Genomic DNA, 17,997 nt, shown 5'->3' with positions numbered 1-17,997 from the left:
GTTGGATTGCTTGGCTTCGTCGTTAGTCATCAAATAGTTTCGCCCTCGAGCCGTACCTGCCGCCTTCTCTAGCCTTTTAACATTATCGTTGTTCAAATCGGGACACTCTGACTTTCGGTGTCCTTCTTTGTTGCAATTAAAACAAGTGAGCTTGTTTGTTGAAGATGGCTTCGGACAATCTCGAGCCATATGTCCACGTACCCCACAATTGTAGCAAGTAGGGACAAAGTTCCCAAAACCACCGGTAGCGCCCTTCTTCACACTATTGACACTTTCAGAACCCTTCTTGTTCTTATTCTTCTTGTTTGAAAAGTTAGAATGACTAGAACCTTCAAACTTTCTTTTAGAAAAATGAAATCACTCTTTCTTGGAACCTCCGGCTCAAAACCCCGAGCCAATTCAAATAACTCCTCAAAAGACTTAGCCATACCCCGACTAATCTTACCCTTGAACTCATCATTCAAAGTGCGGTAGAAATCCTTCATTAGCTTGTGATCATCACCCACATATTCTGGGCAAAAACGGGTCTTTTCCAAGAAGGTAGACTTGAGAGTAACCAAGTCCATTGACCCTTGTTGCAAATTGTGCAACTCGTCCCGGATTCTATCAAGATCGGAAGAAGTTCGGTATTCTTGGAAAAATTCCTTCTTAAACTCATCCCATGTCAAGCTCATGCATTGCTCTTCACCATATAAATTGATTTTATCATCCCACCACAATTTTCCTTCTTCACGTAACATGCTAGACCCATACCTCGTCTTCTTCTCGGGAGAACACTCCGCAGTACGGAACGTCCCCTCGATATCGGAAATCCAACAAGTGCTTTTCAATGGATCCCTCACCCCATTAAACATCGGAGGTTGAGTATCCTTGAAGTTTTTGTAGTGGAAGTCCCGCCTTCCTTCACCTCCTTCACCACGAGGATAAATGTTTCTAGCGTCAAGAACCTCATCGACAGTGGCCTTCATTCGTTCATTAATAAATCGGTTATCTGCTCGTCAACCGATTCCTTGAAAACTTTTCTCACGCTAACAAGAAAATCCTCCTTGTAGTTCTTCGAGATGGCCTCAACTTTGGCCGTGAATTCGGGGTCCTCGCTTGTACCACCGATATCGTTATCGTGTCTGTTTCTCGTCTTCATTCTATAAAACGGAAAAGGTTAAACCATGAACGAAAGGCATAACACGTAAGTATATACATGCGCACCACACTACTCCATCTTGCTCAACAATCGTCGTACATTACTCGTTTGACACGATTTGCACCAGTAACAACGGTAGCTAATCGTTGTTACGCGAGCACGTCACATTAACTTGCTAGTACAACGTCCGTCTTGCTTGATGATTGATAAACACAACATAAAACAATTAGCACAAGGTTAGTCCACATAAACCAAAGCACTAACAAATTCCGATTAGACCCAAAGTCCTACAAGTCCCGCATAAAGCACTCACACAATAAAGTCTAAGTCTAGGCACCTATCTCGAGTCGCCTAAATCCCTTAGACCATGCTCTGATACCACTTGAAACAACCCAACCCGTATTCCATACGATAAATTTTTTTTTTTTTAAATAATACACATTTACGCGCCAATTAAATATGTATGCCATTCCACAAGTCCCATTTAAACGTACAACAATTTAAATGTTTACAAAAGGCACGAAGGCCATTAATTAAGTTTAATACAAGTTTGACCCACTACAAATGATAGTTTATAATCCAAACGACACTCGAGCATGGTTTGGGGCTAAACTACCCAAAACGTTAGGCCAACTTCAAAAGCTAACCCAAAAGCACCCCCTATCAAAATAAGCGGGAGACAACTAATCCAACCGTATGCCCTTACCCTTGTCCAAGCCGGAACCTATAAAATGGTAAACAACGAGAGGGTAAGCAAGGCTTAGTGAGTGCAACAATTATACATACACATATATAACTTACTTACATGGAAACACTTACCAAATCCGCATACATACTAGTTACATAATTAGCATACCTTTCACATGTATAACGCTAAGTACCACGATAACAAGGCTAGTATAACAATAGCATATAACACAACAATACAATATGCTACAACACAAGTATAACGATGATGTTCACAACATCCATAGTACTCAAGATCTCAAGGCTAGCCCAACGAATGGTATCGTCAACATCGAAATTAAATCCCATTCGCCTATATTAATGTGGTATCGTCAACACCGAACTTTAAACCCACATATGAGGTATCGTCAACAACGAATTTTAAACCCTCATCAATGTCACTACAATAATCGTATGGCATCTTCAACATCGAACTTTAATTCCATACGTATGAGGTATCGTCAACAACGAACTTTAAACCCTCATCAACAACACAATATACTCTAGGGTATGGTATCGTCAACAACGAACTTTAACCCATACCTCACAAGTAAATAAATTATATACATGCATATATAATTATTCCACTCACCTTAACACTTCGGTGGTGATTTAAATGCTTCCGTATACTTCGAGCAAAGTACCTAGTACATAGGTACACATTCAATACACAACTAATGGCATTTACCACATTACTTACACTTTGAGCATTTAATGACCCATTAACATTTATTAGCTCACTTACACCCAAAACCGCCCATAAAGGCCAAGACTCATATTAAATCGCCAAAGCTAGTGATTTAAAGTATACTAACATTAACTAGCACAACCTAGGGTAATTCATACCCATTTCCTCCAAACTAGGTCAACATCACCCATTTTGACCCATTTTAACACTTACACTTCCAACTTTGTTAAACATGACCTAATTACAATTTCATCCACATTTTAACAAGTGTTTTAATGCTTACAACGCCATTAACACTTACAAACCCCATTTCATTAGACCAAACCCTAGATTATGGTTGTTAGGGTTTTCTTTCAACAATCTAACCCAAAATCCACCCATTTAATCCTCAAATGGGTCATACAAGTTCCAAATGAACAAACCCTAGCATAAACCAATTAAAATTCAAAACATAGAGTTGAGACTTACCAAAACTATAGACTTGTAGCTAATAACAAGGAGAACAACTTTAATTCTTGCTCCTAGGATTGATTCATAAATCTTCACCTCCAAATCTTAAGTTTAATCTAAGTGTGTTTTATGTTTTGGGAGGAAATTGTGAAAGAAAAAGGAAAAGAAATGAGTAATAGAGGATAACTGGTTGGTATTAAAGGCTCCCATCAGATCTACACGCAAAAAGACTAAACTACCCCTAAAACCCTTTTTAAATCGAGTAGAAAAAGGAGTCAGGCCAGCAGATCTGCCGCGGCGCGGCTCGTTTGTCGCGGCGCGACGTATCGAAGGAAAAACGACCCCTCTTAACATAATTTCTGATCCTGGTTCACTTTATTTATCGCGGCGTGGTGTTTGCCTAGGCCGGGTTACTTCGACAATTTATCACAAATCGATGGTTCAAACAACTAGCACACCTCATTCACTCTTCCTATGCACGACTAAGCTTCAAGCTTCAACCTTAAGTCTCACACGACTCAACGCCATCGCGACACATACATATACACGCTCACGCACGCATTCATAAATATATATATATATATATATATATATATATATATATATATATATATATATATATATATATATACACACACACACACACATATATGCACTAACTCATAAACTAACACTTTGGCTCATTTAATCACATAAACGAACACGTTATAAGCGTACTAATAATTAAGTTTGTACCTTTAAACGCGCACGGGAAAACGGGGTGTTACAAATTAAGTTGTTTTGTTCTTCGCGATATTTTTCCAGCTACTGCTGTTAAATTCTTTTACTTCTGTTCTAAATTAATTCAAACACTTTACCAGGTCGTGATTGTTTCTGTTACTTGTCATAAAACAGAAAATTTAATTGAGGTTAGAAACGCTTTTAGATCGATTTGATTTTTGAAGGAGAAGAAGAGAAAACATAAACACGGGTTAAATAGATTAGGGAAGGAATAGAAATCAGAAAAACAAAAATGGTTAGATGGTTGAGTGTGATGACGGGTATACGGGAGGTCGCGGGTTCGATCCTTGGCAGGGACAATTTTTTTAGAAAGCCTATTTCTTGAGGTAGTTTCATTTATTATTATTATTATTATTATTATTATTATTATTATTATTATTATTATTATTATTATTATTATTATTATTATTATTATTATTATTATTATTGTTGTTGTTGTTGTTATTATTATTATGTTATTATTATTAGGTTAATTATTGTTATCATTAATGTTAATACTATGAATGTTATTATCATTATAAGTAATATCAAATAAAACTTATTAGTATTATCATCATTATTATTATTATTATTATTATTATTATTATTATTATTATTATTATTATTATTATTATTATTATTATTATTATTATTATTATTATTATTATTATTATTATTATTATTATTATGAACAAGTGAAAATAATTAATAGTTAATGTTATGAATATATATATATATATATATATATATATATATATATATATATATATATATATATATGTAAATTATAAATACAAATATAGTTACAAAGATAATTTAAACTTATAATTAAATGATGACTTAAAATGAAATATTATTATTTTCAATATCATTATATTATTAGTATTAGCATTATTATTAATATTATTATTAATATTATTATTATCATTATTATTATTATTACTATTATTTATTACTATTATCATTATTATTACAATAATATTATTATCATTATTATCATTTTTATTATTAGTATCATTCTTACTGTTATTAGTGTTAAGATTAACGTTTGTACTGTTCATATTATAACAAGACTACCTTTATAATTAAAAACTAACATTATTATTATTAATAAGTATTATCTATATCATTATTATAAACTAATATTGACAATGAAAATAAAAGTTTTATTAACGTTGTTATGATTATAAGCATATAAATAAAGATTATATATATAAAAATATATATTTAAATTACAAAACTTAACTATAACAATATTTCTATATCTAAAATGAAATAACTAAAAAAACTCATAAATTATTAAAATTAACAAATACATCATTAATAATAATATATAGAATTATTTGATTACGAGTATATATTTTAATATATATACAAATAATATAGTTTCGTGAATCCGAGGCCAACCCTACATTTGTTCACTGTCGTTATATGTATTTTTACTACAAAATACATTAGGTGAGTTTCATTTGCTGCCTTTTACTCTTTACATTTTTGGGACTGAGAATACATGCGCTGTTTTTACAACTGATTTATTAAATGCTTTTGAAATATATTCTGAACTGAGAATACATGAAATACTTTTATAAATGTTTGACGAGATAGACACAAGTAAAACATTCATCGAATGAATTATTATGCAGACAGAAGTTATGCGGATTATTATTGAATTATGTGGACATGATAATTGCCACCATTGAATTATGTGGACATGATAATTGCCACCTTTGAATTATGTGGACATGATAATTGCCACCATTGAATTATGTGGACATGATAATTGCCACCAATTGATATGAATGTTATGTATCGAGAGAATGATTTTATACACAGGTTATGTGTATTTTATTTTTTGTGCACAAGATATGTGTATGGTTACTAAGATTTATGAAAGATGATTTCGTACACGAGAAATGTGTACTGTATTTAAAAGATATCGCATGTGCATTATAGGTGGGTATAGGATTCGGGCCCATTTGTACCATGCAGGATTTAAATCTTGTGGTCTATCAAAATAATGAATTTTATTGCTTTATGATAAACCTATGAACTCACCAACCTTTTAGTTGACACTTAAAAGCATGTTTATTCTCAGGTATGAAAGAAATCTTTCACTGTGCATTTGCTCATTTTAAGGACATTACTTGGAGTCGATCATCGCTCTGGGATCAAATGTTGATGACTTCGTCCAGATGGATTAGGACGGGGCATTTCAGTTGGTATCAGAGCGGTGGTCTTAGCGAACCAGGTCTTGTATTAGTGTGTCTAACTGATAGTTGTTTAGATGCATTAGTGAGTCTGGACTTCGACCGTGTCTGCATGTCAAAAGTTTTGCTTATCATTTAGTGTCGAAAATTATTTGCTTATCATCCTTAAAGTCTAGACACGTCTTACTGCCTCTATTGCATAGACACTGTATAGATAAATTCATATCTTAGTGTATCTGTTATTGTTACCTTTGCCTGATAACTTCCGTAGATTCCTCCGTAACTTATGGGATTTTAGTATTATATATGCATATGTAAATTATGTATTGCAGGGTACTAATCTATATCCTATAATCTATTTCATATCGAAAATCCTTCATCTGATCGTACGAGATGAATCCCTCAACCAGTTCGAATTCCTCGGATTCCGACAGCTATTCCGATATGGAGTTTCAACTAAGCTCCGAAAGCAGTGTCACCAGCATGAATCAACCAATCATCCATCCCCAATTCATCTGATGGGTTCGTGATCAACGTAATCAATGGAGACGAGAAGAAGGCGATCCTTTCCACCAACCAAATTTCCCTCTTGGCGATGAACCTGAAGCACCTACCGGTGAACCAGTCCAAAACACCATTTTCTCTCTCATTTCCAAAGTAGCTCGACACGATTATATTCTATCCACAATTCTAAACCTTATTCATCCTCTCATTCCGACCGACAATCATCCCGAAATAATGGAAGAAGTCAACGAGCTTCGCGCCCGAGTTGTAGCCTTGGAAAATATGGTGCAAAACATACCAGCTTCAGTAACATCACTGGCACCAACAGTATCATCAGTAACGACAACATCCGCATTCCATGCCTCAACATCTCATTCTGTACCTCGAGTATAATCATCGTTCTACGTAACGTTCTACATTATTTATCTTCGTTCGACATGATGATTATGTAATCTCTAATGTTTTAGATATTATGTACTCTAATTCTAACCGAAAAGCAAATGAGTTTAATGTTATAATAACTCATTAAATTCATAATTACATCTGAAGAAAATATATATGTATATATGTTTTCATAAAGATTGTAATTAAAAATTCTTTTGTACAAACTGTTAATGATGAATATATTTTAACGGGTAGGTAATACCCGAGGAATATTTAAATTTCACATTAATAAATTACACTGTACATTATTCGAAGCTGATTCAACAGTCATTCACTATCCTACTTACAACCACCGATATACGTATCCGTTCACCGCAGAATAACCATTTTCATCTAATTTCATATTTGGATTTTGATTTACCAGAATCCAACAAGTGGCATAATGAAGAAAACATTGAACAAAATAAAATTTGTTAGAAACAAATAAATTAACTATGAGAAATTCTGTTAAGAATCCACGCTAACAACATCCTAGCTAACTGTTCCTAGCTAACTGTTAATTCCTTATTACATTTTATTTATCGCAATTTATTTCTCGCAATTTAATTATCGCAATTTATTTATCGCAATTTAAATTCTCGCAATTTTACTTATCGTCATTTAATTTCTGTTATTTATTTTACGCACTTTAAATATCGGGACACGTATACAAGGTTTTGACATATCATATCGACGCATCTATATATATTATTTAGAATAACCATAGACACTCTATATGCAGTAATGCTGGAGTTAGCTATACAGGGTTGAGGTTGATTCTACAGTAATATATATACTTTGAGTTGTGATCGAGTCTGAGACATGTACACGGGTCACGATACGTATTAATTAATTCGAATATTATATATTAAACTATATATGAATTATTGGACTGTTAACTGTGGACTATCGACCGTGGACTAATAATATTGGACAATTAAAATGAATTAAAATATTGATTATAACATATGAAACTAAACATTTCTTCAAGTTTGCCACTTGATTTCATCTTAAACCTCATTTGTATCTTGACGATTACAATCTATGTTCAAACCTTTCACGATTCTTGAAAACACCTCAATTGAGAGGATGAACCAACCGCACTTCATCTACGTAAGAAAAGATTGATGCATATAGTTATGCACTTGAAAACACTCAGAACCTGAGTAAACGTTTAACACGTAGCTGTGCAAATTCCTTAGTGTTATTATTACCCAAAATAACTTGATAATCCCTTTCAAAGTAGCAAATCTTGTCACAGCTCCAGCAAGTCAACTTCGACTTTTCGTTCAAAACAACCTTATTATAACCTTGATATATATGCGTGCTCTTTTATTGTTACCGGGGAACCTTTTATATTCCACCATATTACCAGCAGATGTACCAGCAACCTCGTCGCTCCTTGGTTTAAATCTCTCCGACAAATCACTATATTTATCTATTGAAGTCTCATCATGTACTCATTCGCATCTTTTAATAAGAATTGCCATACCAATTATCGGGAATCAGCAAATTTGTATTGTGAGCCTCGCAACGTTTTCACATCAACAGTTATATGTATACATATAACAATTATCTCCTAAAATTACGATCTTCCATTCTGAAACTCTGAAAAACACCCAGTATGCGAATCAATACTCGTAATGTTAAAAAAGCTGAATGAAGCAGCAAAAACCGTAAACGACCTTAACCGTCAGAAGTTTGATGATAAAGAATAGTATGTTGGTAAAGCTCAGATTGAAACTGAAAAACTGATTGAACAAACTACGAAGGAGTCTCTGAACAAATCACAAGGACTAAACTTGTACATTAAGAATCCTGATGATTCTATTTCTGATGAAATCTTTAGCGAATACCTTGCTTCTGACTCCAAACTCTTGCGGACAAATTTTCTTCACCATCCTTCGATATTAGAAATTCCAAGATATCATCGTATCTTTCATTATAAATATCCTCCATATTTCTGAAGATATTTTCATAACTATTCTTATCTGAAATCATTAATCTCTTCGTGCTATCAGTGTTACATCATATAGAAACTGTTAGTTTCTATATTCTGTAAACTTACAAGCTTAAAATATGAATGTTATTGAAGTAATGTTAGGAACTGATGCATGAGTTAGTATAATATAATGACACTTGATCAATGTGATTATATTATAGTAAGTCATGCTGAGTTTCTAAATGGAACATGATGATTTACAGATTATAACGTCATCATGTGTCATGTTACATAACTCTTTCATTCTGATTAACTTCTAAACATATCAAGAAAATATATTCTTGATAGTTCTATTCTCAGTGATTCTGGTAATTTGACAAATCAAATCGTGCTATTACGTTCTTTCTCGTTTAGGACATTAAGTTTATTCGAAACTCCATACTTACGAATTCTGGACCATTACTCGCTTTACTAGAGATCGAGAGGATAATAAAAAGGCAAAGAGCTCCAAAATATAAGAGAAAATATAAAGCCCAATAACAACACGAAGGTTACAAACTACGGATATTAATACGAATAACAATATAAATAAACAGTATAATTAAGAATAGTATCATCCCAAGGTAATAGTATAAGTAAACAGATTTTTCTAGTGGAAGATTGAAAAGAAGGATGACAGAAAAGATAATTAGAAAATATTAAGGATTAGAACTGGATTAAGCATTTTCATAATCTTTTGGATGTATGAACTAAGAAGGAAAGTATAGGAATGATGAGGATAATGGAACGAAAGAGTTTAATTTATAATAAAAATATCAGACCGGGTAATCGAGGCAGATCACTGTATTAAATAATAGAGATCTTAATTTCCTTACTCACCGAAAAATCAAATCTTTTAGATTTCGAAGATTTTCTTTAAATCCTTTAAATTCCGAAAACCAACCATGACTACAACGAACCTGCATTTACTCATTTCACTCTTTTGTGATAGCTTCGCTCATATGCTTCGAGTAATCAAATTGTTTATTCTATATTACTCAAAGTTGATAAAACTCTATTTATCAACTCATATTCGTCATGAAAACATTTTATTGTCAGCCATGACCACCTCACTCAAATTTTGGGACAAAATTTCTTTAACGGGTAGGTACTGTGATAACCCGGAAATTTTTGACCAAATTTAAACTAAATCTTTATATGATTCTGATACGATAAGCAAAGTCTATTAAACTGAGTTTCAAAAATTTTGAACTGTTTCATATATTCAGTTAACCTTTGACCATTCCCGGCCATTCACGAACCTTTAATCGTAAACATAAGTATATATATATAAATAATCATATATGTAAATAATTATATATAGTAAACTAAATATATTAATGAACTAGTATGTAATTAGTTATTATGAACGATAATTTAAAATGACTAAAACTTGTTATTTTGAATATAGAGAGTAGATTGAATATACATAATTTAGTAATGTTAATAAAGTATTAAATGTTATACTATGATATTATTTTGTTTCAACATATATAATTAACATAATTCCCAACTTAATACTTAAAACAAAAATTATACATATATATATATATATATATATATATATATATATATATATATATATATATATATATATATATATATATAAATGAATTCTATTCAAAATTGGTAATTGTAGGTACATGATAATATATTAAAATGTATAAATAATAAATACTCAAAATATGTTATTTCAAGTTTAAAATATAGTTGTATTAGTAATACTTTAAATAATAACATCAATATTAGTATTAGTAACAAACATATATCATATAGATATGAAATTAGTATATAAATTGTTATAATATTATTAACGATATTATTATTATCAATATTAACAATTGTATTATTATAACTAATATTCTAATTATTATTAGTAATAATATCAGTAATATCATTTTCATATTGTCATCATTATATTATTATAATTATCAGATTATTATTATCTTTATTATTATTATTATTAATATCATCATTATTATCTATTATTATAATTATTAATATAAGTATTAGTAGTGTGAATATTTATTACAAAATACTACATTTTATTAATAATATGATTATTACCAATTTTATTATTATCAGTATCAATATAATTTATTATTATTATTAATATAATTATTATTATAACTAATATATTTATTAATTATTTGTATTTATTAAATAAACTATAAGTTAGGATAAACTCATACGAAGTTATTTAAAGTATCCATCATACTGTTCTAGGTTTTGTTTCTAGTCTCTAATAATGTTAGGGTCAATGTCAGATGTAAGTAACAAGCCAAAATCAGTTATAAATCAATATCATTGTAAGTTTTATTTTATTTATTTATTTATTAAATTCTTGTCTGATGGAATAAAAAATGTCGAACACGTATTGATATAAATCGAACGTTATCTTTCATATTATTAACAACTGAATCTATTCTCCACCCTACAACTATTTTTGAAACGATTTTAATTGTAAATTTGAACTGAATTATTATTTTTATACCCGTCCTCTGTTCTTGAGCTTAAATTTAAAAAGATCGATTTTGATTTTAGTTTTAAAATTAAAAAATTCAGTTGTGTTTGGAATTCATTGATTAAACTATCTGCAAATTTCTAGCCTTTAATTCTTTTTCTTGATTTCAAATTCGAGAGTCAAAGTTAAATTTGAAAAAGTCAAACATTTGATCATTTGTGAAATTAATGGATGTGTTTATACTTCAGGTCAAATTGAGAGTTTAGAAAGTTTCTATAGATCAATTACTACCAACTTCATGTTGTAAGTATAAGCTATAACCACCTAGAATTCAAAAATCACCATTTAAGTTGTTGTGTTCTTCGCGATATTTTTCCAGCTACTAATGTTAAATTCTTTTACTTCTGTTCTAAATTAATTCAATCACTTTACCAGGTCGTGATTGTTTCTGTTACTTGTCATAAAACAGAAAATTTAATTGAGGTTAGAAACGCTTTTAGATCGATTTGATTTTTGAAGGAGAAGAAGAGAAAACATAAACACGGGTTAAATAGATTAGGGAAGGAATAGAAATCAGAAAAACAAAAACGGTTAGATGGTTGAGTGTGATGACGGGTATACGGGAGGTCGCGGGTTCGATCCTTGGCAGGGACAATTTTTTTAGAAAGCCTATTTCTTGAGGTAGTTTCATTTATTATTATTATTATTATTATTATTATTATTATTATTATTATTATTATTATTATTATTATTATTATTATTATTATTATTATTATTATTATTATTATTATTATTATTATTATTATTATTATTGTTGTTGTTGTTGTTGTTGTTGTTATTATTATGTTATTATTATTAGGTTAATTATTGTTATCATTAATGTTAATACTATGAATGTTATTATCATTATAAGTAATATCAAATAAAACTTATTAGTATTATCATCATCATCATCATTATTATTATTATTATTATTATTATTATTATTATTATTATTATTATTATTATTATTATTATTATTATTATTATTATTATTATTATTATTATTATTATTATTATTATTATTATTATTATTATGAACAAGTGAAAATAATTAATAGTTAATGTTATGAATATATATATATATATATATATATATATATATATATATATATATATATATATATATATATATGTAAATTATAAATACAAATATAGTTACAAAGATAATTTAAACTTATAATTAAATGATGACTTAAAATGAAATATTATTATTTTCAATATCATTATATTATTAGTATTAGCATTATTATTAATATTATTATTATAAATATTATTATTATCATTATTATTATTATTACTATTATTTATTACTATTATCATTATTATTACAATAATATTATTATCACTATTATCATTTTATTATTAGTATCATTCTTACTATTATTAGTGTTAAGATTAACGTTTGTACTGAAATTTCATATTATAACAAGACTACCTTTATAATTAAAAACTAACATTATTTTTATTAACAAGTATTATCTATATCATTATTATAAACTAATATTGACAATGAAAATAAAAGTTTTATTAACGTTGTTAAGATTATAAGTATATAAATAAAGATTATGTATATAAAAATATATATTTAAATTACAAAACTTAACTATAACAATATTTCTATATCTAAAATGAAATAACTAAAAAAACTCATAAATTATTAAAAATAACAAATACATCATTAATAATAATATATAGAATTATTTGATTACGAGTATATATTTTAATATATATACAAATAATATAGGTTCGTGAATCCGAGGCCAACTCTACATTTGTTCACTGTCGTTATATGTATTTTTACTACAAAATACATTAGGTGAGTTTCATTTGCTCCCTTTTACTCTTTACATTTTTTGGGACTGAGAATAAATGCGCTGTTTTTACAACTGCTTTATTAAATGCTTTTGAAATATATTCTGAACTGAGAATACATGAAATACTTTTATAAATGTTTGACGAGATAGACACAAGCAAAACATTCATCGAATGAATTATTATGCAGACAGAAGTTCTGCGGATTATTATTGAATTATGTGGACATGATAATTGCCACCATTGAATTATGTGGACATGATAATTGCCACCAATTGATATGAATGTTATGTATCGAGAGAATGATTTTATACACAGGTTATATGTATGTTATTTTTTGTTCACAAGATATGTGTACAGTTACTAAGATTTATGAAAGATGATTTCGTATACGAGAAATGTGTACTGTATTTTAAAGATATCGCAAGTGCATTACATGTGGGTATAGGATTCGGGCCCATTTATACCATGCAGGATTTAAATCTTGTGGTCTATTAAAATAATGAATTTTATTGCTTTATGATTAACCTATGAACTCACCAACCTTTTGGTTGACATTTGAAAGCATATTTATTCTCAGGTATGAAAGAAATCTTCCGCTGTGTATTTGCTCATTTTAAAGACATTACTTGGAGTTGATCATCGCTCTGGGATCAAATGTTGATGACTTCGTCCAGATGGATTAGGACGGGGCATTTCATTAAGTGAACGTAAATGCTAAAGTCATTTAGTTTTCCATATTGTCCGACTAAACAACTCGTCAGCTGAACATTTCATCAAATATCTAAAATGCATATTAAATAATCCACATCCAATCATAAGAGATAATATTGGTTATTTTTTTATTTTAAAAGTGTAAATTAAAATATAAATTTAGAATTGATTTTCTTTTGTCTGATTTTTATACCTTCTCGTACTCAATTCAAAATAATAAATTAAAATAGTTCAAAATTATTTAATTTTAATAATTAAAATATATATTAATAAGATTTAATAACAATAATTAATTAATAGGATTAAATTTTAATTTAAAACTATTTAGATTAATGACATCACCCACCATTCTTAGATTTTTTTCTTTTATTTTTTGATTTTTATTTTACAAAGGAATTAACCTAATAATGAAATCATCATTTTAGAATTTTAATAGAAACTATAGATAGATATATCTAAATAAAATTAACACAAAAACTTTAATTCTTTTCTTGCTTTCGGTAGCCGCATGAAACGAGAGGTTTACAGGTCCATGTTTAAAATTAAACTGTGGTTTCTCCCTTAAAAAAAAGGACAACAAAAACTGAATAAATTTATTTCAGCTTTTGGTGTGTTTTTCTTTTAACGAAAAAAAAAATGAAAATCAAAAGAAGTATTACTCGGTTTTGGTTTGTGGCTACTGTGCACGTGATAAAAGGTGAATTCAATAGATCTTTTAATTGGCATTCCCTCAGACCCTTCTCAACGGTTCGTCAGTGAACCGCCATTCGAGCCCGCCATTCAACGGCGGCGATATTAGCACGCCGTCATCGATCCGCCAGTCAACGACCGCCACTCAACATTTCATGCTATGATAAAATGAAGGACGGGAAATTTGAAGGTTAACGGCTATTTTTTTTACTTTATTTACTAGCCGTTGGCTTTTTTTTTCCCCACCACCCACTTCATTATATACGCTCAATTTAATCATATTTCAACACTCAAACTATTCAAACTTCAACTATCAATTTCATTAAATTTCAACACTCAAACTCTTCAAACATGTCTTCAAGCAAAAAAACCCAAAACCAAAAACCAAAACAACCAAAACAAAAACAACCGGTATCACTAGAGTACACGGAAGATGAATGGAATACGGTACTTCAAAACACGCTTCATCAAACTCAACAAAACCTACATCAACAATATGAAAGTCCCAGCTCAATGGAAGGCCCGTCTTCTACTCCAATAAGGGGACCCCCGTATGTACCGAATCAATATCATCAAATCAACAATTGGGCCGTGAATCCTTTTTCCATACCACATTACCGTAACAATCCCCACTACCAAAGTCAACAACAAAACACACCTCAAACGCCTCAATATAACTCTTCTCAAACGCAACAGTTTTATCAACCTCAAAGCCCTTACATACCACAGTTTGATTCACCCGAACTAGAAGATCTCGAACGTGTTCACCAAAGCCAACAAGATTCTGAACTTGTTGAAGAAACTCAAGATGTGCCCGCGACTAGAAAGGAAAAAAGGGCGAAGGTTTTGTGGTCCGACGAGGAATGTAGGATCTTAGCCGAGTGTTGGGTGCATGCTACTCTCAACAGTTTGGTAGGAAATGCACAAACGCATCAATATTTTTGGGGTGGTGTCCGAGAAGAGTACAACGCTCAAGTGGCGGAAAAAAGATGCATGGATCAAATTACGGGCAAGTGGAGCAAAATGGCCAAAGATATCAAGATTTTTATCGATATTCACGACAAACTCTCAAAGCATTGGCCTAGTGGTAACAACGACGCCGATATAATGGCGGCATGCAAGAATGCATATTATCATCAACAAAGTAAATCCTTCCCATACGAAGAAGCGTGGAAGGTTGTTAGAGACCAACCTCAATTCATGACTTACGAAACAGTAGTGACCGCCAAACGTCGTGCAGCCGAGCCTGAGCCGGTGAATTTGGGAGATGCTGAACAACCTCCGACTGATACCCCGACAGTCAATTTGGAGAATTTATTTCGAGGTCCATCACTCCGCCGTCCACCAGGTCGAGCAAAGAGTCAAAGGAGTTCTACGTCGTCGGATGCGTCATCTCGTTGTTCAACTGATGATGCTAGGGATGCGGTTTATAATGCATCAACCGCGACACAAGAGATGATGAGGGCGATAAGACAGGAGGCTGAGAAAAGGACTAGAAAGTTGGAAGAGCAAGTCGACACTACTGTAATGTTGGAAAGTTTGAAGCTTCTTTCTCAACCGGTGTCTTTCGACATTCCACCCAAGCAGTTCGAATTGTTGATGCGAGCTAGGAGTGACATAACGAGAAAGTACTCAAGCAAGTTCCCGCAGCATGATTAGAGTTTATTGTTTTAATTTCAATGTATTGTACTCCGTGTGTTTTAATTTCAGTTTATTGTACTCATTGTGTTTTTTAATAAAATAAATTGTTGTTTTTATTTTACTTATTTATGTTTTAAATTGTTGTAATTTTATATTTCGTATTTTTATTTGTATTTGTTTTTATAATAAATGTAATTGTTGTTTTGTATTTATTTATATTTTGTAAAAAAAAATTCCATGACAGTGCGTCATGAATGTTAGCATTTAGCCTTTGGTATGTCATGGGATGAAGGAGGAGAGAAGGTGCTGATGTGGCGCTGATGTGTCAGTCAGTTTATCCATGACGGACCGTCATGGTTGAGAGTGGTCTCAGTCTCAAGAAATATTCAACAAAAAATATTTAATTTAAAGTATGTTATAAAATGTCTATTTTGTCCTATATTTAAGAAAAAATATCATGGTTGGTCCCCGACGTTCGTCTAAAAAATCAAGATGGGACCTAAACTTTAAATTGATAATGGTTGGTCCCATGTTTAAAAATATGTACACGGATGGTCCTGAATAAAACAGCCCGTTACTCTACCCAGTTAACCTCACTCACGTGCATAACTCACTATCGGCATTTTTGTCATTTCAATTACAACCTGCAGCCCACCACATTTCACATTAGATAAGACTTCTTTTCTTTCAAGCATCTACAAGTATCCAGAACAAATATGCAGCACGATACAGTTTCAAATTACTTTTCCTCCCTTCAACATAACAATAAAATACAATGAACAATGAATGCATTTTGTACATATAAGTCTAGTAAAAAATAAAGGTAAATATATATCAAAAGAGGGCACTTGTTAAAGATAGTGCATAATATGGCAAATACATGTTAAAATCTGTGACATCAGACCACCTAAAACACATTTCTTTTTTTTTCTTTTTCCTACGTCTCTTATTACTACTCTGAGGTTCTGGGAATACTGCATCCACGTTGTTTTGTGCTAACTCAACTTTATCATTACTATCAACCAATTCCCCTTCTTCAACATCAACCATATCGTTATCTTCCTCAACAAATAAAGAATCAAGTCAACTCTCTTCTCTCTCAATTTCTTCAATTATTAAAAATTAAAAAAAACAATTTTGGAAAGAAAAAAAAGGGTAATACATAATTCCATCATATATCTTTCAAGAAATTTTACTTAGACAAAACAACATACACCTGCTCTGCATCTTCTTTTCTCTCCCTACCTTAGACAAATCAAACGTGAACAATTGGAGTGGATTTGAGTTGCATTCGATATGTCAATTAGGGTTTGTATAAAAACCGTTGGTTGATTTGGGGATTATCAAGTCATCCCCTGGAATTATATCGAATATAATAATATTAGGGTTGTTGAGTTCTTTAAATGAAAAGACGATAATACCCCTCATAATTGGTTAACGTGATAGATTTAATTGCATTAAACTAATGGACTGTTAACATCGGGACCAATCTTGTACAATGTTAAGAATTTGGCACCAACCACGATCAATTTAAAGTTTAGGTCTCATCTTGATTTTTTGGACGAACGTTGGGGACCAATCATGATATTTTTCTATATTTAATATGTTAATCCGAATTAATTAGATTCCTTAACAAAGTAAGTGAAAAGAAATTATAGTTAAATGTTTTGCCGACTTCCATATACAAAAGTGCAGAATTGAAGTTTCAGTGACTTTTCAGTGTTATTTTGAGTAAGGGACATTTTTTTAACAGCG

This window comes from Rutidosis leptorrhynchoides, chromosome 11, assembly GCF_046630445.1.
Source record: "Rutidosis leptorrhynchoides isolate AG116_Rl617_1_P2 chromosome 11, CSIRO_AGI_Rlap_v1, whole genome shotgun sequence".
Classification (NCBI taxonomy): Eukaryota; Viridiplantae; Streptophyta; class Magnoliopsida; order Asterales; family Asteraceae; genus Rutidosis; species Rutidosis leptorrhynchoides.
The sequence above is the reverse complement of the archived record's forward strand: the minus strand, read 5'-3'. Positions refer to the sequence as shown.